The sequence below is a fragment of the Cyprinodon tularosa genome, unplaced genomic scaffold, assembly GCF_016077235.1.
Source record: "Cyprinodon tularosa strain WSP-4 unplaced genomic scaffold, ASM1607723v1 ctg890, whole genome shotgun sequence".
NCBI lineage: Eukaryota > Metazoa > Chordata > Actinopteri > Cyprinodontiformes > Cyprinodontidae > Cyprinodon > Cyprinodon tularosa.
Window position 1 is genome coordinate 1 of NW_024039663.1, and position 22,864 is coordinate 22,864.

A 22,864-nucleotide genomic window follows, 5' to 3' on the forward strand; every position below is an offset into this window, starting at 1 on the left:
ATGGAGATGTGAAGTTTATATGTTCCGTCTGAGATTAACAACCAATATGCAAGCCTTTTATTTTTTTTCAAATTGCACCTAGCTAATATTTGAGCAATGGAAACACTGTGAGGCTAAATGGTTGTCAAGTTTGCCAGCTTGTAGTGCTTTAGGAAAAAGTGAGCACTTTTGTTAGTAATCGGTGTGCATTTCATTTGTATGACAGAAAGGAACATGTTTTGTTGTAAAAAATTCGATTTGGCAGGTTGTGTTTGTTTCTATGTTAAAAGAGCATTATTAATAATGCCTGTCATGTTCATTCCTAACTGTCTACATCTTTACTTATTAGGACTTTGATATTAAAGCTGCAGTCTGTAACATTGAGAAGAGAGCAGACTTCGACTGAAGAAAAACAGGTTTCACGCCACTCCCCCACCCTCTCTGCTTCACTCATGCCCCACCTCCAAGCTCCACCCCTCTCACAGCATCTGCGCGGCTACCGCATGCGACCAGAAGGGGGGGGGATTCAGCGTGTGTGAGCTGTGATTGACACTCCATCAGAAGCTCCTCTGGCTGTGATTGGTTGTTTTGACTCGTCCCGAATTATTCTTTCCAGATTGAAATACAGGCAGTAGGCGGTACCAATTGAAGCAGGTTTTTTCACAGGTCACATATCACATGTACTGCTGTCTGGGCATAGGGACAGTTTTAGCCAATATGAAAAAAAAAGTGATTTTTAAAAACTTACAGACTTCAGCTTTAAGGCCCTAAAAACATTGATGTGTTAAAGAATACTTTCTTAAAAAGTTTCTGTTTCTGTTGTGGCAAAGTAAAGGGTCCATCACATGTTATCAATTGAGAGCTAAGAACAACATTATATTTGCTTGTTTACTTTTAACTGAAAGTTATTGTTTAAAAAAAAAGTAAGTTTTGCACTGTGACCCCTCCAGTTTTATTACAGTTTGAGCAAAAGAAATGTCGCCAATGTTTTGAAATGCTATTATTCATGGGGCCAATAATGTTTTGTGGGCATCAATATATATATATATATTTTTTACTGTGCAAATATGTCACGGACTTTATGTTTTCAGTTTTTTAAATACCATGTACTTTAGTAATAGTAAAGTTGAGCAATGTTGGTGGTTATTACAAGATTATTTAAATTTTTTTTGTACTGTCATGTTGGCTGACTGAATTAACATTTAATTAAAAAGTTCTTTATTGCAACTTACCTGTGAATTCACTTTAGGGTTAGGTGCCAGTATTTGCATTCAACAAAAATGGAAATGATGACAATGTTGTGATAGTCTTTTCTATTCCCTATTCTATTTATATTTCTGAAACTTTAAGATGTTTATTGCCCTTCCCTTCCCGGTAGGGGGGGGGGGGGGGGGGGGGGGAGTAAAATATCTTATTTAATCAGATATTATATATTCGGTGTTATATATTGTTTATGACACACAGTCCTACTAACTGTGTGTTAGAACAATAGATGAAAAAGTGATTCGAGCACTAATCATGGTCAAACAGTTATTTCTGCAAATACATGGAATAAATTCACCACAACTTCTGTTCAAAATATAAGAGTTTATTAACAAAAATCATTCAGCTCCAAGTCAAACATATTTCAGTTTAACACTCTCAACTAGGACTAGTAAAACTCAACTAAACTAAACTAACTACTATGTACAAAGAGGAAGGAGAACATGGTGAAAACCAGATTACATTTTAAGATGGATTCTGTGTTTGAAACCAAAGTTTATCTGGAAAAATCTGGGATATGGTCAAATTAGCTTTTCACTAATTTTAAAGAAATTGGAATGTTTTCAGACCAATTCACAATGCAAATCCATGAGGTGAATGAAACATTATTTGGCCAAATAATGTTTTATTAAATGATTTGCTTAATCAAGAACCAATAACCTTTAGTTAAATGATTCTTTACCCTCTTTAAAATAGCTAGCACCGAATAGACATCAGGATTCCACTAAATGACTCTTGGTCAGACTTGGTAATGGAAATGTAATGAGCATCTGAGGAACACATGAACACACACCTCTGTGACTTCCATGTGACTGCTTTGGCTGAAAAAATGGGGCTGCAGAAGTCCCCCAGCTGTTATTCACCAAAGCTGCGTCTCCTCCTCAGGTCATCCTATCAAGATGAAATATGGACACTGCTTCCCAATGTCCAAAAAACATGATCATGGCATATGGCACAACAACAAACATTTCGAAATAGCTTTATTTTTGTATTTGTTGCTAAACAACAATGTTTATTGATAATTTGCAGTATAGCACAATTCCTAATTCCTTGCTTATGTGACATGTAATATTTGAAATTATTTCCATATTAGTGTTTAAAAAAAATCTTCAGTGTCCTTTGTTTCTATGGGTTGTTACTTTCATAAGTCAGTTACAGGGATTGAAAAGTGTCCTATCAAAGCACGAATAGGGCCTATAACTTGCAGTTCTTGCTGTCATGATGGGTTCACTAAAAGCGACCCAAGTATGCAGAACACCACTGACGGACACAGGGATGAAAGTTTAACAAGTTTATTTTGCTCAAGCACACAGAATGTACTGGTTCGGGGGCCTGGATACTGGTTCACCGGAGTCTGCGTGAGAGACAGTTCAGTTAGCGTTGCCAACAGAGGTTTGATTCCCTGAAGCCTACTGATTGTACCTTGAGGGTTCTTGAGGTTAACTTTGGGAGAGTCTCTGTTGGATCTGGAGAAGAGTTCATCAGCAGAGTCCGCTAGCTGCTTCAGCGTCTCACTTCTAGTAATGCACAGACCTTGGCTTTTAGGTTTTCCAGCTCTAGCCCTGAGCTGCTTGGAGGTTCTCTAGGATTCTTCAGGTTTGGCTCAGAGGGTCGGCTCGGCAGGTTAGCTCTTCCTGAGCTTAACAGAGGAGACATTGGTTTCCTGGAAGACAGAGACAATGGTTAGAATCCAGGCTGGATTCGAAGTCATAAAGTTTCACTGAGGATCTAGGCTTAAGCGCTGACCAACTGGAACAACACTGCGGCGTTGAGGCAAGGTCTGAAGACAGCTTAAGTAGTGGATCCTCTGATGATCTTGATGAACTGCAGCTGTGCAGGAGGCTCCCTCAGAGGATCCACGGCGGACTCTGCTGGAGAAAAGGTGGAACTTCTCCAGCTCCCAACACTTGCTTTGTCAAAAGTCACAGTGTCTATACATAACATTCAGTAACTAATCAGAGTTAAGAGCATCTTTACCATAACTTTCTATACAGAAGAAATTATAGAACACGTAATATAAATAACTTTTTTCATTCACCAGATGAACATGTGTTGATTATACAACTGTTATTTTAACAAAGGAGGATTATTTAGACACAATTAAGACATCAGAATATATTTTTTCTACACAAAGATTTTGCTTTGTAAAATACCTGTGTAAAAACTAGTAAGTTATTAGTGTTACATCTGCTCAGTGAGAATGTAGACTAGTCAACTATTCTGACTGTTCATAGAGGAATGTTAAGAAATAGAAACATCAAAACATACTTTACCTTGTCATTTATAATATAGATATAGAAATGATAATTGCCTAATATGTTCTCTAGGTTAGCTAGCTAGACTTTTACAGCACCAGTAGCCTGCTTAGTTTTACAAGTGAGTATGGATGTAAGCTCGCAGAAACAGGTAAAGCTTAATTGCTTCTTCTGGAGTAGCAGGTGGGTGTAGATTGTTTTCTGCCATTGCAAGGCAACAAATGTCACAACCAATCTTATCACATGGGTGCAGACCTCTTGGCAGGCATTCCTCTCTACAAGCCTGTATTTGTTGATGGACTACTGGTCTAAGGTAGGTTGTAGTGCCAAACAGGTGGGGGCAGCTGTACAAAATCTGTGGTCGTCCACTTGGGGCCTCAGCATTCCTGGTTTTAAGAATTAATAATAACTATAAGCATTTTTTTTTTTACAAATGTGTAGAATCCTCTGTGAAATTCATTGTAAAGCTCTGCTGAACCTTATATAAGGTTTTATTAGAGAAAGCTGTTGTGTTTAAAACTTTCGTTACAGCATTTTTGTTAGAACATGTCCTAATTATTCTACTATCTTCAGTGTAAAGGATTAAAAAATTTGAATACAATTATTTTAATTTTCTAATGATATACAAAACACTTCTTAGAAAAGCACAGTTAATTATGGTAACATTTATTGCTCAAAATAAACAAAATGAGTATACATTTTTTGTGATGCTGTGCCTTAAATTATTACTGTAAAGGAGCAATACTTAAACAGAACTCTAGGTGGCGTAGCACCACAGATTAACGCAGTCGAACAGAATGCAAGCTTAAATTTTCTGCGTCTTCGTTCATACATATAGACAGATAAAGGCTTCAGGAATTGAATTAAAAGGTTTAAAAAAAAAAAGAACACAGGCGCTCCTCTAATTTTATAGCTCTGGTAAAGTCTAATTTCACTTTTACATTAGGTTAATTTAGGAATGCATGTGTGCAAATGAGGACAGTGGATTGTGTCGTTATTTGATTACATTCGAATTCTGTCAGAAATATTAACAATAGCTTAAGCTATGGAAAGGTGTAATTGTGAAAGTATCCAATAGCTATACTGCAGTAAGCAGTACAGCTATTGACAGAGGACTATATTGATCATTTAAGTGAATAATGATTGAAAATGAATTTATTAGCAACTTGGCCCATTTAAAGTATTATCTTAATTCAACAAAAAAGGAGAAAAAATGAGACTACCTTCCTCAATTATTTCCAATTATTAGATTTTTATCTAGGAAGTCTCCTGAGAACTGGTCCATCTTCTTTAAATCTTGAAAGACGTTCATCCAATATTGTGCATGGTGTTTTCTTAGAAAACGCCACCATTGTTCTATCCTTTGGTTATGATTACTTGAACCACTAATGTAGCACCTCGCAGAAAACTGGTCTTCATGATTACTTCGAAAAAATATCTGCATCTGTTTTACTAAACAGTTCTCTGTTCCCAGGTCTGACCTGATACGCATTGGAGTTCCGCTCCTGTTTTCCACTTCATCAATAAAGTACCCATCTATAACCCTGGGATTACTATTTGTGGAGTAAGCATGCAGCAATATGACCATACGCGAAAATCCAACAGCTCCATTAATGCAGATTCCGTATGGTTTTAGTTTTTCATATGAATCTACATGCCACATGAAGTTGGGACCTGGTCGTTTTAAACCATTCTGAAGCTGTCATGATCTCTGCGCTGATGGTTCGGTTTTTCCCTTTCCTCCTTGCTCCCCTGTCTAATTGGTCCTGCGGCTGATTAACCCCGATCATTTCCACCTGGTTATTCGGCTATTTATGTTGTGTGCTTGCCTTCCGTCAGCACCAGGTTATTCGAGCAGTTTGGTGAGATTAACTAGCGATCTGTATCTTCTTGTGTTTTCCTGATTGTGACCCGTTTCTGTCCTATGGATCAAGAGTTTTGCTTTGCCCGTCTGCTCTGTTAGTCTGATCTGTTCTGGACTGATTCCTGGATTCTACCGGCTTCTCTACCTGGACCTGTCAGCAGCTGAGGAGCAGCTCTGCGCTCCTGTTTGGTTTAATAAATGCTTTGAACTTTCCCACTGCCTGTCTCACCTCCAATTATGGATCCAACGTTCTGAGGTCATTACAGAAGCCTCAGCTCTCCTCGCGGATTTAGGATTTTGAGAAGGAATCGATGGACAGTCTATGTGACACCACCAAGCAGCTTAAATGCTTTTCAGACACATTCATTTACAACTATAAAGCAGCCCATGCTGGTTTAATTGCTCCTGCAGTCAGAGTGGGCTTCTTCACCTAAAACAATTCTAAGGACTTACTTTACAATGCTGACAAATTAAAATTAATTCAGTCCACATTAAGTAAACCCAGCATTTCCCAGTGTCACATACTAGAGCCCTGTGCCCCCGGTGATAAGCGGCAAAACGATTCTTAAATCGTAAAATAAAGGCTGCGTCTCAATTCACAGGCTGCGTACTTGGGAGGACGCATGGGAGGAGCCAAGATGGCAGAGCGAGCAGACCTGCTGTGAATAGCTCAGAGTAGCGAAACCTTGCAAGTCAATAGAATAAATGTATGTCAACGAAACCCTGACTTACTAGATGTAAGACTGGAGAGATCTTACTTATATATCCCAGAAACGTGAAAGTAACTCTGAAAACCTCCCGGAAAACGTTATTGTAGAACATGGCTAACGTTAGCACCAAAGCTAACGCTAAGATGAAGGCGCTGCAGACACACGACTATTGTGGTCCAGAAAAGATGGAAACTAACAGTAGAGGAACCAAAAACACTTTAACATCTCCTGCTAAACCATCAGCTACACAGAAAAAGTCCAAAGTAGATGACGTGGTAGGTGCTGAAGCCCGCGTTGAAGAAAACTCTACCGCTGCCATCCTGTCTGCCATCCAGGGGGGGATTTACCATTAGGCAATACTAGGCAGTTGCCTAGGGCCCCAAGTTCCTGGGGGCCCCAAGTTCCTGGGGGCCCCATAAAACTCTGTTTCCATGTATGGTTAATACAACTAATCCTTATTTGTGCACATTAATTATGTTTTTGATAAAAATCCTTTGGCTAAAATGCCATCAGAACGCTGATAGAGAGGAAAAAGGGACAAGAAGAGAGGGACAAAACCTAGAACAAATAATGGATGTCTATTCTATTAACATTTCTCTATCTGTAGAATGGGTCTGTTTTATGGGTTTTCTTCTCAGGGGGCCCCCTTCCTGTCTTTGCCTGCGGCCCCAAATTTCCTAAATCCGCCCCTGCTGCCATCGGCACGCTTCAGACCATGATGCAGGATTTCAGAGTGGAGTTGAAGCAGAACACACTGACTATAACCAACATTGCCAAAGCGGTGGAGTTTAACTCTGCCGAAATCAAACAATGTAAAGATCAGTGTCAAAAACTGGGCGTGGAGGTGAAACAACTCAAAGAGGAAAACGCAGAATTTGCAAGAAAAGCAGCAGAAATAGAAAAAAGAGCTGCAGAGATGGAGCGCTATAAAAAAAAATGGAACCTGCGGGTTATTGGATTACCGGAAGGAAAAGATAAAAACACGAGACAAGTCATCTCTGATATCATCGGAAAGATCGCACCACACTGGAGGGAGAAGATAGATTTCATCCTGGATTCTGTGTACTGACTGGGAACAAACAACACCAACCGCCCTCGTCAGATCATCCTACAGTTCACAGGACGCCACTTCAGGGATGAACTCTGGAGGATCACCAAACTTCACCCCGTCTGCAAGGAGCTGAACATCCGCCTGGCAGAAGATCTCACCAGGGAGGACAGGGAGGCACGGAGGGCTGTGTGGCCCAAAGTGGAACAAGCAAGGAAAGCAGGACTAAAGACGGTGTTGCGAGGCCCCCATGCCTTCATTAATGGTCAAAGAGTCTCACCATAGACACAACCATCCAGGGTTTCTAACCCCAAAATAAGTAAGTTTGAGTGAAAAAGTATTTTCAAGGTTTTGCTACTGTCATATCTTCCTTAAAAGGAACCGTTACTGTTCTAAGCTCAGGAATCTAGTGTTGTTGATTGTTAATTTGTTTTTGCTCTATGTTCAGTTTAAAGAGCAATATTCTTTTAATATCTGTTAATGCAAGGGGTTTAAGAAACATAAAGAGAAAAAGTATTTTTTTTTTATTTTGTAAAGGGAAGAAGTCAAATATTTTTTTTTTTTTTTTTGCAGGAAACTCATTCTAAGAATGATGATATTGTGTTTTGGGCCAAACAGTGGGGAGATGAAGCTTACTTTAGCCATGGTACTCCAAGATCAGCAGGTGTTGCCATCCTCCTAAATAACTTTAAAGGTCAGATTATGTCCCATATAGCAGATGAGTATGGTCACTGGATCATTCTTATTAGCATTGATGGTCTAAAATTCATATTAGTCAACATTTATGGATACATTGTCCGCAGAGAAAACCAAAACTTACTGGATCAAATTGGCTTACATTTAGACAATCTCAAATTAACATTCTCAACTGATAATGTCATAATTGGTGGTGATCTAAACCTAGTTCATGATGATTTTTTAGATAAATATCCTAGTAGATACTCTGCAAGTCACCCAAACATCACATTCTCAAACTTTTACGAAAAACATAATTTGGTTGACATTTGGAGACATTTAAATCCAGGATTATCTAAATACTCCTGGTTTAGTGCGAACCATAAATTTAAATCCAGAATTGATCACTGGCTGATTGCTAATCATTTACTATTATATAATATTAGCTCTGATATCTCTGCTGCACCTCTAACAGATCATTGTATCATCTTACTGCAGATCAAACCTAATGATAACACTGTCCACTCACACACATATTGGAAGTTTAACTCCAATTTGCTTAAAAAAGATGACTACTGCCAGAAAATCAAATCATTAATTAAAGAAATATCCAATTTGGAGGAACTAACAAATGCTACCAAAAAATGGGAATTTTTAAAATTTAAAATACGCCTATTTACCTTTTCTTTCAGCAAAATTTTTAAAAAAGATAGGGAAAAACACAAGTAGACATTATTAATCAGTTAAATATTTATTGCAACAGGCCTAACCCAACTGAAGATTCTAAACCTCCAACCTAAACTAGATGAAATTTACAACCGTAAGGCCCAAGGGGCCTTCATCGGATCCAGAGCTAAGGGGATAGAGGAGGGAGAAAACAATTCTGCATATTTCTGTGGTCTTGAGAAAAGGAGACAGGAAAAAAAATAGCATCAGATCCTTGATGGTTAATGATAATGAAGTCACGGATGAAAAATTGATCTCTACTGAAATCTTTAAATTTTATAGCCAGCTATATAGCTCGAAGTTCTCTCACATGGACTGTGAACTTTTTTTTCTTGAAATAAACATATTCTCCAAGTGGAGGACAGCCTCAAACAAACATGTGATAATCCAATAACAATTAGAGAACTTGATGCAGTGATTGGACGTCTCTCTCTTAACAAAGCCTCAGGATCTGATGGTCTCACAGGAGACTTTTACAGACACTTTTGGACAGATTTAAGAGACATGCTCTTACAAGTTATTACTGAAATATTTGAAACCTGTGTGCTTCCACCAACAATGAGACATGTGTCATGATTGGGTTCAGAGAGGCCCAATATGCAGAACACAACGGAAACGGGAGAAGGTTTAAATAAGTTTATTGTACACAAGCACATGGAATAATGACAGGAAACTGGTTCAACCCTGGAGGGCAGGTTCACTGGAGTCTGTAGCGAGGATATTTCAGTTAGCCAAGGCGCAGAAGAATGAGGAATGGTAATCTTCTGATTTCTACCTTGAGGAGTCCGGGTTAGACTTAGAGAGAGGAACTGTTGGGTCCAGAGACTGTTTGTGTCAGCAGAGTTCAGAGTCAGCTTTAGCGTCTTGCATCTACGTTAGGACAGACCTTGACTTTGGTTTTCCAGCTCTAGTCCAGAGCAGCATGAGAACCCAGAGGAAAGTCTTCAGGTTTGGCTCAGAGGGCAGGCTCGGCAGGTTAAGCTCATCCAGAGCTTACAAGGCAAAAACAGGTTTCCTGTAAGCAGAGACAAAAAGAGGATTAGAATCCAACTAGGAGATTTGAGGCAACAAAGATTTCTCAGAGGAAGTGAGGCTCAGGTGCTAACCAAACTGGATAAACACTGCGGTGTTGAGGCAAGGTCTGAAGGCTGCTTATATACTGGAGGATCCTCCTGATGATGAGATGTGTCTCAGGTGTGTCGAAGGCTCAGCTCAGGAGGATCCACAGCGAACTCTGCTGGAGAAAGGTGGAATTTCTGCAGATCCCAACAACATGGGGTTATCGTCTCAATTCCAAAACCTGGGAAAGATCCCAGAATCATAGATAACAGAAGACCCATTACACTTAGAAATTCAGACTACAAACTTCTATCTTACATCTTCAAGTCTCGTCTCCAAACAGGTATTTCAGATCTAATTGCAGATACACAGTCAGGATTCTTAAAGGGAAGATCAATCCATAATAATATTAGATTGGTAATGGACATCATTGAATATAGAAACCAAATAGAAGATGATGGTTTCCTTCTCTTTCTAGACTTCTACAAAGCGTTTGACTCTGTGGAGCATCCATTTATTCTTTCGACTCTTAAACACTTTGGTTTTGGAGTCAAGTTTATAAAATTTATCGCTGGATTGCATCGTGATATTAACAGTTGTGTCCTACTGCCCAGTGGCACCACCCCAAGCTTCAAGGTTAATGTAGGGATTCCTCAGGGCTGCCCCATCTCACCATACCTGTTCATCTTAGCCACAGAAATGCTAGCTATCTATATTAAGAACTGTAATGATATTAAAAAACTTAATGTACTTGGCACAGACATAATAATCAGCCAACTAGCAGATGACACAACTATATTCCTGAAAGATAGACACCAAATTTCAAAAACTATTGCTAAAATTGAAAAATTCTCGAAAGCCTCAGGCCTAAGATTAAACATTAAAAAGTGTGAATTACTGACTGTACATGAAACCCCACTGAAAGACATCTGTAATATCCCTATTAAATCTGAAATTAAATATCTGGGTATCCATTTATCCAGAGACCAAAAACAGAGCCAACTTCTGAACGTAGAAAATAAAATAAAAGAAGGCAAGTCACGACTAAACTTATGGTTACAGAGGGATTTATCAATACTAGGACGGATCTACCTAACTAAGATGGAATGCTTATCTAGATGTATCTACCCGGCTTATTCCAATGCCATTCCAAAAAGATTAATTACATCTATTAACCAAATCAACCTAAATTTAATTTGGAGAAATAGACCACATTATATGAAGAAAAGCAGTATGGTTAAAGACGCAAAAGATGGGGGTCTCAAAGTTATTGATTTTGATTGTCTAAATGGGACCATAAAAATAAATTGGTTAAAATCTTGGATCAAACACAGCAGCTCCTTTTGGTTTTGTATTCCAAGGTCCTTGTTCAAGAAAATTGGAGGATTGGATTTTCTTCTGAGAGCGGACTTTAATGTTGACAAATTGCCAATAACACTATCAGATTTTCAAAAACAAATCCCCTGGTACTGGAAAATGTTATATGTGCATAACTTCTCACCCCACACAACTGTTCTCTGGAACAACAGATATATTCTGCACCGCAACAAATCTCTGTTCTTTGAAGACTGGTATGGGAGAAATATATGGTCCATAGTAGATTTAATGGATGCCAACGGAGCTTTTTATAATTATAATTATACGTTTATTGCATTAAACATAATTTCAAACCTTTAGAGTCAGACTTTAACAAATTACATAGAGCACTACCCCAAGAATTTGTTTTTTTAACCAAAAATACTTTGGCATATCATCCAATTCACCCACAATTAGCTACTCTGTCAATTCAAGGGATTAACATTATGGATAGGAAATGCACTAACCATTTTATCAGAAACTGTTTTAATGAATACCTTTACCCTGAAAGACAAAATAAAAATAACATCCTACAAAAAAGCTCAATAACTAAACTAAGAACAATGTATCTAGTGTTGGGATCTGGAGCTGTACCACCTTCCTCCAGCAGAGTGCGCCGTGGGTCTCCTGGAGCTGGAGTCTTCCAGCACACCTGAGACGCATCTACCGGTACTCATCAAGAGACCTGCCCTTTATAACCAGCTGCCAGACCTTGCGTCGACGCCGCAGTGTTGACCTAGTTTGGTTAGCGACCTGAGCCTAGAATCTGAAGAATCTTAGCTGTCTCTTGAGAGAGATCTGATTCTAACTCTCCCTTGTTTTGCCTCACAGGAAACCTGTCTCTAACCTGAAGCTCTGGATGAGCTTAACCTGCCGAGATTGCCCTCGTGAGCCAAACCTGAAGATTCCTATGTGGATTCCCCTGTTGCTCTTAACTAAGAGCTGGAAACTCAGATCAAGGTCTGCCTTTAAAGTCAGAAGCAAGACGCTGCAGCTACTCTTGGACTCTGCTGAACAAACAGTCTCTGGACCCAACGGTTCCCTCTCTCTCAAAGAGAAGCCCGGACTCTATCAAGGTATACTCTTGAATTATCAAAGACTCATAATTCATCAGCCCGCTTCCTAATCAAACTATCATCTCTGCAGACTTCAGTGAACCAGCCCGGACCAGTTCCTGATCCAGTTCATGATCTTGTGTTTTTGTGCAAACTCAATAAACTCTGTTAAACTTTTACCCAGCCTCCGTTGTGTTCTGCATGTGGGCTAAGAACCTAAGAGCCATCATGACATCTAGCAATTCCTATACCCCCAAAGGTGAAAGAAACACGCTTCAAAATAATGAACTTACCCCTCTAAAGAATTATTGAGACTTCGCTTTGGAATAGATGATAACACATGTACGTTCTGTGAAAATGACATTAAAACTACGGACCGTGTTTTCTTCTCATGTTCAGTGGTGCAAACATTTTGGAGTGATTTGCATAGGTGGATTAAACAACAACAATTTTCATTCCCAACCGTTATCTCCAGGGACGATATCACTTTTGGTCTAATATTGCAAAGTAAAACTGATGAGCTCTGTATTAATACGATTGTATGTCTAGCTAAATTTTTCATTCATAAATGTAGAATTGTCAAATCATCTCCCAAACTTGTTTTTTTTTTAAACGAGTTTAAGATATATATAAAATCATTAAAGTTTCTGAAAGGTCCTAAAGCACAAAAAATATATGATACCCTAAAACGCTTCCCTACAGAAGTAAACAGCTAAAACAAAGACTGAATTCTCCCCTCATGTTATACTTTCTTATTTTCTTTTATTTATATTATTGTTTTTATTTTAAAATTATCCTTATACATTTCTATTTTGTTTATTTATTTGGTCTTATGTCTTTGATGCTTATGTTAACAGCCCTCTATAGAAAATCTATGTTATAGATATATTTCAATCTGTGTGAAGAGATGTTCCCCCTGGCTATATTTTCTATGTAACCTGACTTGAAGAAACGAACTCTATGCAGCCATGTTTGTCTGTAAATTTTGAAGTTTTCAATAAGAAAAAAACAAAAAAAACAAAAAAAAACTTGAGAGGACGCATTTTGAGGCCAGTGACGTCACAACGCTGCGCCGAGGCCGTCCCATTTGGCATAAATTCTGAGGACGCTTAAAATGCAGCCTTACAAAAATGTCAAAAGGAAAATCCCCTGGGCTGGATGGCTTAACAGTAGAGTTTTATCTCCATTTTTGGAATGATATCAAACTACTGCTTTATAATGCCCTGCTTGAATGTATCTCATTGGGTCAGCTGTCCCCTAAAATGAAAAGAGGTGTTAGAACCCTAATTCCAAAGCCCAATAAAGATAAATTGTTTTTAGATAATTGGAGGCCAATAACATTACTATGCAACGACTATAAATTGCTAGCTCACATCTACTCTAATAGATTGGATAAGGGATTATCAAAATTAGTGGATGAGTGTCAATCAGCCTTTGTGAAAGGTAGAGTTATACATAACCATATTAGACTAATTATTGACCTGTTAGATTATAGAGACTTTATTCCTACAAATGGCTACATATTGTTCTTAGACTTTTTCAAAGCCTTTGACTCACTTGAACGTTCCTTTTTGCTTGAAACTTTACACTTCCTTGGTTTTGGAAGCAAATTCTGTGGCATAGTTAAAATGCTTTACACTGACACCAGTAGCATGATCTCTCTAAACCCGGGATTAACGCCTGCATTTGAGATTTCATGTGGAGTCAGACAGGGTTGTCCCATTTCCCCAAAGCTTTTCATCTTAGCTACACAACTGCTAGCTTCGTTAATTAAAAACTCCAATCACATACAAGGTATCACAATTTTTGATAGAGAATTTAGAATAAGCCAATTTGCTGATGATACCTGTATCTTTCTAAAAGATAAATCAATGATAGATAAAGCCTTAAGTACTATTTCCATATTCTCTGTTACGTCTGGTTTATCTCTTAATATAAAAAAATGTTAACTACTTCCTATTTTTACAAGTCCTGATACCTCAGTTGCTTCTATTAAAGTTGTAACTGAAGTTAAATACCTAGGGCTGACAATATCAAAAAACTTAATTAGAAGAGAGGATACAAATATTTCAAATCGTATTTTGGATATGAAAAAAGGCCTTAGTCACTGGTTAATAAGAGACCTTACGATATTTGGCAGAAATATTCTGTCCAAAACGGAAGGAATTTCCAAACTGGTTTATCCCTGCCACTCCTTGTTTATATCCTCTAAAAACATAAGTAAAGCAAACACAATAATCTTTCAGTTTTTATGGAGGAATAAAACACATTACATAAAAAAATCTCAGTTGGTGAAAGAATATAATAAAGGTGGTATTAAAGCTCCAGATATTGAATCAATGGTTGGCACCTTCCGAATTAACTGGATCAAATCTTATATGCTGCACCCCAATTCTATGTGGTATCACATTCCAAGATCATTATTTGATAAATTAGGAGGTTTAGACTTTATTCTAAAATGTGACTTTGAGACAAACAGGATTCCAATCAAGCTATCCAACTTCCACAAGCAGATTTTGCATTATTGGAAAATGATTTTCACCCATAGCTTTTCTCCCCATAGCTCAACTCTATGGAACAATAGGGTAATAACAATTAATCGCAAATCTATCTTCAAAAAGGAATGGTTTAACAAAAACATTATTTATGTTACTGATTTATTGGATGAAAACAGCGATATTATAAATTATTCAGATTTTTTAGAAAAATATAATGTTGTGTTCTATAAGAGAATATAACAAACTGTGTAAATCGATTCCACTGCCTTTAATTCAATTGATAAAAAACTATAGGTTATATAATAATTACCCACCAATACTGCCCAGATTGTTGATTTCACAATGTAATTTGCTTGATAAAAAATGCAATAATACATTTATTAACAGTTTTTTGAAAGCCAGAAAATTTCATGATTAGGATAGATTTACTTGGAAGAGAGATATTTCTGTTAACTCAGATATAGTTGATAAAGCTTTCTCAGAATTTGTTAAATGGCCTATTTTACCTAAAGTCAAACAAACACATTTTAAAGTTACTGACAAAATTTATCCTGTGGCAGAATTTTTAAGAAAAAGATTTGGTTTTGAGGTGGATCAATGTTCTTTTTGTTGTGATAATAATAGTGAAACCGTTGAACATATGTTTTACCTCTGTCCCACTACACACCGCTTCTGGAGAGACTTGAAAGACTGGATATCTTTAAAAATTGATGATATCCCCCCTTTTGCACTAAATGATGTTATTTTTTATATGGACCATTTTCCCCAGCCTGTTTCTTACACTATTAATGTCCTCCTGCTGATCAGTAAATATCATATCCACTGTGCTAAATGGAGAAATTCTAAACCTTCTTTTAATTGGTTTATGAATGACTTTAAAATCTATTTTTCTTCTCTTAAGAAGATAAAAAATGACAAATATGCCAAACAATTGAGACTGGATTTCTCCAAACATCTGCTATTTTAAGTGCATTCACCTTTTTGTTTCTATTATTTCTATGGCTCTGTCTATGTTTGTTTTAATTGTTTGCTGAGATAAATCCCCTGTTAAGTGTTTTACTTATTTGTTTTTCTTGTAATTGATCTTTATCTGTTCATGTTCACATTTGTTATCCTCTCAGAGTATTTTTTCATGTAAATGTTTGTTGAAATAATAATAAAAAAATAAAATAAAAAAAAATGCAGCCTTAAAATGCGCCCTCCTTTTCCCCGAATTCTGAGGATGCATCGCTACCGTCCTTAGTGGCCTCGCCTCCCACTACATTTCCCGAGGTGCTTTGCGCGCTTCTTTTTTTTTTTTTTTTTTTTTTTTTAAGTAGTTGAAGAAGAAGAAGAAGAAAGAAAAGAAAAAAGGCGGAAAAAATGGAAAGCAGTAGCAGCGCCGGCAGTAGTAAGATGGAGTACATTTTTGAATGTGAGTATTATTTATTTATTTATTTATTTTTTACTGAACATCTGTTAAAATACATGATGGTAACGGAGCCACCGGGATATGTAGGACAAGCTAAAGCTTAGAGCTAACCTGTTGATACGAGACGCTCAACAATTAAAAGCCTTCATACAAATGTCACATTATTAACCTACATCTTGTAACTTTGCTGATAGCCCTCACTAATCGGATTTATTTATTCTCATACAGTTTATCACACAGGATTAGAACTGTCAAAGCTTAATGCAGCTGAAGAAATAACATTAGTCCAGCTGTACTGGGCTGTCAATATCGGTCTTTGACAGTGTGCGTCACTTCCGCAAAAGCGCAATGCATTTAGGGTAGTTAGCGCCATTTCTGTGGTGAAGAGACAGCAGCAACTAACAACAGAAAACTAACAGAGAGTAGAAGTGTTCTAGTTGCTTCCGTTGGAAATAATGGGACACTGGTGCTGCGTCAAAGGATGCAACAGTAATTCTAAACAGAAAACAGCAGATGGGGCCTTACGGTTTTCGTATTCCCCACTTGGAAAAAAAAATACGGACCGCAGACAGAGGACTTAACAAAGAGGCGTCGGGCTGCATGGGTCGCTGCTGTAAGAAGGAAAGACATCACGTTTCATAAAATATCTCCTCATGCTCGTGTTTGCTCTCGGCATTTTCAAAAGGTAAGTCCTTATAAATATACACTAATAGAAATCAACACGCTGAAATGGTTTGCTTATAAAGTTGCAGGAGTTCATGTAAACCTACTGAAACATGCTGTGGAAGAGAAGCGGAAAGTGATGTTTGTTTTGTTTATTTCTTTTTTAGACCGCTAAAATTTAATAAATAATGCATTCTCTGTATATAATCATTTACACAATCTGCAATACAATTTTTTTTTTAAATGAATAAATATATGTAAATACACTGTACATATAAAAACACTGTACATACCCACTCGTCAGCCAACTCACTGTATTTATTCATCCTGTGCAATCTACTTAAGTATATTATAATCCTTTGTTCGTCTGTAAGCTTTTCAGTTTATTTATTTACCTCTGGCCTTACTAGTCCGATGTACTTGTGCTGTTTCGGTATAGCAAATTTCCCCACTGTGGGACACATAAGGTTATCTTAATTTATTACACATCTAATCTAATGGGCTCTGTTATTTAGGTGCTTTATATAGTGTTTTGAATAGATGTGTAAAACACTCAACCTTTCATCTACTTTGCAGGTCAACCCGCATATGAGATGATGGAGACTGACCCAGACTGGGCTCCATCCCTGCATCTGGGCCACACTGACATCAAACCAACAGACACAGACCGCTCTTTAAGACATGGTTATCGGGAACAGCTGAAAAAGAATGCCCTGCAAGCAACTGAAACGGGGCTTCATCGGGCTGATGAAATCCTTGAGCAACAGGATGAAGTAACACATGAGGCGACAGAGAACCCTAACCAGCAACAGACTGACACGCAGAAGGCTGCTGAAAACGTTGGCCGGCCAAACACCAAGGATCACACAGAAGGTGGTCGTCAGGAAGGACAGACAGAATGTAACCTGTGTGTGCTCAGGTGTGCAGAGATGAACCATCTTTTGGAAGAAAACAGAGAGCTGCGGCGTGAACTTGATGAGCTGCGGATCTCTGATTGCTTCTTTGGAGACACTAATGAAAAAGTCCAGTACTATACGGGTCTACCAAACTTGGTGACCTTTATGGCTTTGTTTAATTTTATGCTGCCTCTCATGTCTGCTCAAAATAAAATTCTCAGTCCATTTCAAATGCTTCTGTTAACCTTCATGCGTCTGAGATTGGATCTGCCCTCACAACACCTTGCTTATCTCTTCTGTGTTTCACCAAAGACAGTGTACAGAACATTCAATGAAATGGTGTCATTTTTATATGCAAATCTAAAGCGTGCAATTGTGTGGCCAGATAGAGACACCTTGGACAAAATTATGCCTCATCCGTTTGTGGAGGCCTTTGGACATAGAGTCACAGTGATTAGTGACTGTTTTGAAATTTTCACAGAGAAACCAGCTAATAAATGAATGCCAGATCAAGTACTGTTTCAACTTTCTTCTTTTTTTATTCTTCTTTTCACACAAATAGAATTTTGCTTTTTTTAAAGTTACTTTTGAAAAATAACAGCAAAACAAATATAAGTTTCACCATCACTTCAAATATTAACAATGTTTCTGAAGTTGTAAAAATGTGTGTACAATAAAGAGTGGAGTTTGAAATTTGAAACAAGCGTTGTTATTATCTTTTCAATCAAGCAGAGAATTTATGAAAATGCAATACAAAATCTCAAATACATAAATAATGCAGAACAGTGCAAAGCTTCAAATGTTTTACTTTGTCTTCCTCCCTCGTATATAGCAGATTGCTCTTTAGATTAAATTAGAAGATTTTCATTTTCCCTGGACTTGTTTTCACTGTGGTCTTCCGTAGAGATATGACCTAACAGGTGATATCTGTGAAGAAGACTGCAGATCCCAGTGAAAACAGGCCTGGGTAAAGTGAACAGCAAATACAGTGTGCAACTTATCAATGTGCAAAAATTCTGACAAGTTTTTCCGTTCAGTCTGATGAGCAGCACAAACTACTCTAATAACTGCAGCGATCTGTGCAACTGCCAACAACATCTGCCTTGTCACTGTAATAATAATATATAATATCGTTCCCTAGCAGCTTTAGAAAGTTTGTCTGGGTAGTGTATCCGTTCAGTTTTCTTGTTCTTTTCCATTTAACTGATAATCCTCGCTGCTGGCAGCGCTCTCCTCTTGTTTTCTGCTGTTTTGTTTTTCTTCCGCTCACCACAAAAATGGCGCTAGGGGGCGTGTCAGTCACGTGGCTGACAAAGACCGATACTGCAATCAGGGGCGGATCTAGAAAAATATTTATGGGGTGGCAAGAGGGGGGCAGGAATTTTTTAGGGGTGGCAACATATGGCATTTGTTTACACTGAATTTAATCACAGTTATCACAGTTTGGTGAGAATAGTATGTACAGTACTAGTGTTTCATGTGAAACAGTTCATATTAATAATACCTCGTACAATGTGATCTCACTTAATAGGAGATAGAAGAATGATAACACTACTTCTAGAGGGGCATTATCACAGGAAAGGTATTAAGGTAAGACACAGGTGCTGAGTCGCAGATGTGTGAGATTGACTGTCAGAGAGGCAGCTTTGCAGCATTTGCACAAGAAGAAACGATAGAAAGAAAAAGTTTCCCATCAGAGATCTATGGACTGAGCTGCACTAAAGTGAGCAGAACTACACAGTAGAAATAAATGGGTCAAGGCACCCGAACAAGGTACCAGACATCTATGTATTGTTTACTCTGAACACACATTTACCCCATTTGTTCCTCAGTAACTTGACATACAGCAGTTACGGCAACATGAAAGGGACATTTCATGCATGTAAATATGCTGTAGATAGAGCTGTATATGGAGGACCAACTCCGCCATATTTAAAAAAAAATACAGAAATAAATAAATGCTCAATAAATAAATAAGCATACAATTAATTGCCACCAAAAATACAATCAACAAATAAATGTAATTAGAAATTATATTATAATGGCAGGCAGAAATGTAAAAAGGGCAGGCAGAAAGAAATAGCGGCGAAGAAATAACTAGGGTAAAAAAATACAAAGGAAGAATAAAACAGACAAAAATATGATAACATGCACATAAATAAATAAATACTTAAAAATATAAGTAATTAAAAAATGCAGTTGAAGATAATAAATGACAAAAAAATAAATAAGGTAAATATTAAAAAGGCAAAGAAATAAAGAAGCCAATTAAAAGAGTTATATACCTTTATGACTAGCTGTATAATTTAATTTCTACTTACATTTATTTGTTGTTTGTATTTTTGGTGGCAATTAATTGTATGCTTATTTATTTATTAAGCATTTATTTATTTCTGTATTTATTTTTAAATATGGCAGAGTTGGTCCTCCATACTGCTGTATCAACAAATCAACAAAAAGGCGGGTTCTGTATGTTACATCAAAATCTCCACAAATCTGAAAAGAAGCAACATAAAAATACATTTTGCTTGTGAGTAGGTTCATACAGGTCATTTCTGGATAATTTCATACTATATATATCAAAAAGAAACAACAGCACTGCTTCATATTAAGCAAGATTCACACCAGTATCACATTTTTAACTTTACTTTTAACTCTTTTGGTTTTATTAAAGGAAATATCAGATTTTCTCAGGTGCCAAAACAAAATGTAACAGCTCTGTAAAGGTTCACCAGAGAGCAGAACATAAAGCTAACATGACTATAACGGCTGAATGCGGTGATTTCCATGTTGCTCAGCAAAACGCTTCACATAATGTATTTAGATCCAATGCCTTTGTGCGTTTTGATTTGAGTACAACCAAACTTGATCGTCTCTTTTCTGTCATAGTTGACCGTAAATATGTCTTTCTGAGCTGGAAACGTCAGGCCTAACTAACATCATAGTTAGAGAAATAACGTTCTGCAACCTGATTTTTATCATCTCAAAATCAGCATTGCAGCTATGCTAGCAACATTGTGATTTCATTTCTCTATAGATAGTTAATCAGTTTTTACCTGTCTCATCCCGTGTCTCCTCTCCCCATCACCCCTGGCTCCCTCGCTTTACCCCATTCGGTTTTCAAAACAATCAGTCTCAGTCGCTCTCGCGTCATCTCGTGCTGCATTCACTGCAGTCCGACATTGGAAATTAGCGGTCGTAATTCTCAAATGATCCATAATTTATAAGCCTCGCCACCCCTACCGCCAACTGGGGTGGCAGCTGGGGTGGCAAGGCTGTCATTTAGGGTGGCATTTGCCACCCTATGCCACCCCAGTAGATCCACCTATGACTGCAATACTGTTTGAATACTCAATAATGTATAGTTTATTTACAGTACAGTAAAATAAGGTTTAAAGTATAATTCACTTGAAGAACAATGCCGGCGTAATTATACAGAACAGTAATTTTGCCTGTTGACATAACAGAAATATGATTTACATGTCATTTTGTTCCAGGGAGCAGGGAGCAGACAGAGGAGTTGATAGAACTCCGTGGGCAAAATGACCACCTTTTTACCGGCGCCAAAAATACTGCTGCAGTCGGTTGGAGGTAAGGGTTGAGGCATAATTCCATATACATGTTGCATTTCTATGTCAAAGTCACACAAGTTAAAAGAAGTCCTGTTCAAACACCAACGTACAAATATAATCTTTTGATCACATGAAGTGATGCCCAGATGCCACTTTTTAATCAATCTTATATTTGTGATAGAAGTGATCCTTGTGTGTTTATCTCTTCTCATTTCTCTTGTTTAGAACAATCCTGCAGAAAATGGGCCTGGAGGGAAAAGTTGAGCCACAACAGGCCAAACAAAAATGGGACAACCTAAAAAAAAAATACAAAGTATGTTCAGGTTTGGATAATGTAATGAAATACACACACACACACACACACACACACATATGTATATATATATATATATATATATATTAGTGCTGTCAATCGATTAAATTTTTTAAATCGCGATTAATTGCATCAATGCCTGAGTTAACTCGCGATTAATCGCATTTTAATCGCAAATTTTTTTTCTGATTGAAAATCATTTAAATACTCTCGATGACATACAAAAAATACATACAGGCTAGGTTTGTGCCAATGTTCTTTTTTTTAAATGAGAACAGGTCACAGACACTGATTTATGCCATAGAAACATATGGCAAGAAGATGGGGAGGCATGTAGCAAAAAATAACAAATATGTAGCCCAAAAAAAAGGCCCTGAAAACAGGCTGATGTAAAAGACAGTCTTTACAGTTAATACAGTCTTTTGAACAAAGACAGGCATTTTACCCTACTTCTATAAAACGCAGTAGAGTTAACATTAGATGTTAATTAACCAAGATAATAATGAACAATTTTCAATCAATACATCAAAATCAATAGACCGACATCACTAGATGGAGGTAGTCTATGCTCTAGAAAGTTACTTTTCAGCCTCTTAACAAAAATGAGAACACACACACAAGCACCCACCCACACACAGACACACCCACCCACACACACGATACCGACCTGTGGCGTACACAGACAGCAAGTGTGCTGTAGCAGATTCCATTTCACCTCAGTAATCTGTTTTCTCAGCGTATTTCAGGTTGCTACTAGTTAACAGACACTCAACTTGTTTGTTGGTGCTGGGGCTTAAAGAAAAGGCACTAGCGTCACCCAGTGTATGAGCGTCTTTTTCCCTTGAGGAGCTCTCCGCTCTCGAAGCCTATGAGAAATGCATACACTGGGGGAAAATAGCCCCGCCTTCTCGCAGGCTGCAGCGGGATGTACTTGGAAAATTGTACCATAAAACCACATAGCGTTAATCTCACGTTAAAAAAATTATCGCCGTTAAAATGGCCTCGCGTTAACGCGATAATAACGCGATAATTTTGACAGCACTAATATATATATATATATAGATAGATAGATAGATAGATAGATAGATAGATAGATAGATAGATAGATAGATAGATAGATAGATAGATAGATGTGTGTGTATATGTGTAGGGAAATTACATCTTACATATATTATATTCAGGTTCATTTACACTTTGAATTAGCTTGAAAAAAGTCATCTCAAAGTTATTATTCCAAAGTGATCTCTTTTTCTGTAGAATTTCATTAATCCATCCAAATCATGAAACACTCCTTTTTTCTAGCTTTAAAGAAACACTACAGAAATTTGCATCTGTTGACACAAATTGTTTTCCTCTACTTTAGGAATGCAAAGATCCAGGGACATGGCAGGGGGTCAGTGGGAAGCCTACTGCTGCCACCTGGCCCTGGTTTGTCCTCATGGATGAGGTATTAGGACAGAGGCCCTCTGTTGCCCCACCTGTCCTAATTGCCTCCATCCCTGAGGACACACCAGGGCCAGG

General features: G+C 37.6%; 1 long non-coding RNA gene across 1 annotated transcript; it reads left to right on the forward strand.

Moving 5' to 3' along the window:
• Positions 1–15,806: 15,806 nt before the first annotated feature.
• Positions 15,807–21,389, forward strand: LOC119775753. Its single transcript, XR_005279699.1, has 3 exons — positions 15,807–15,902; positions 20,956–21,049; positions 21,256–21,389. It is a non-coding gene; the product is annotated as an uncharacterized LOC119775753 (long non-coding RNA).
• Positions 21,390–22,864: the final 1,475 nt, after the last annotated feature.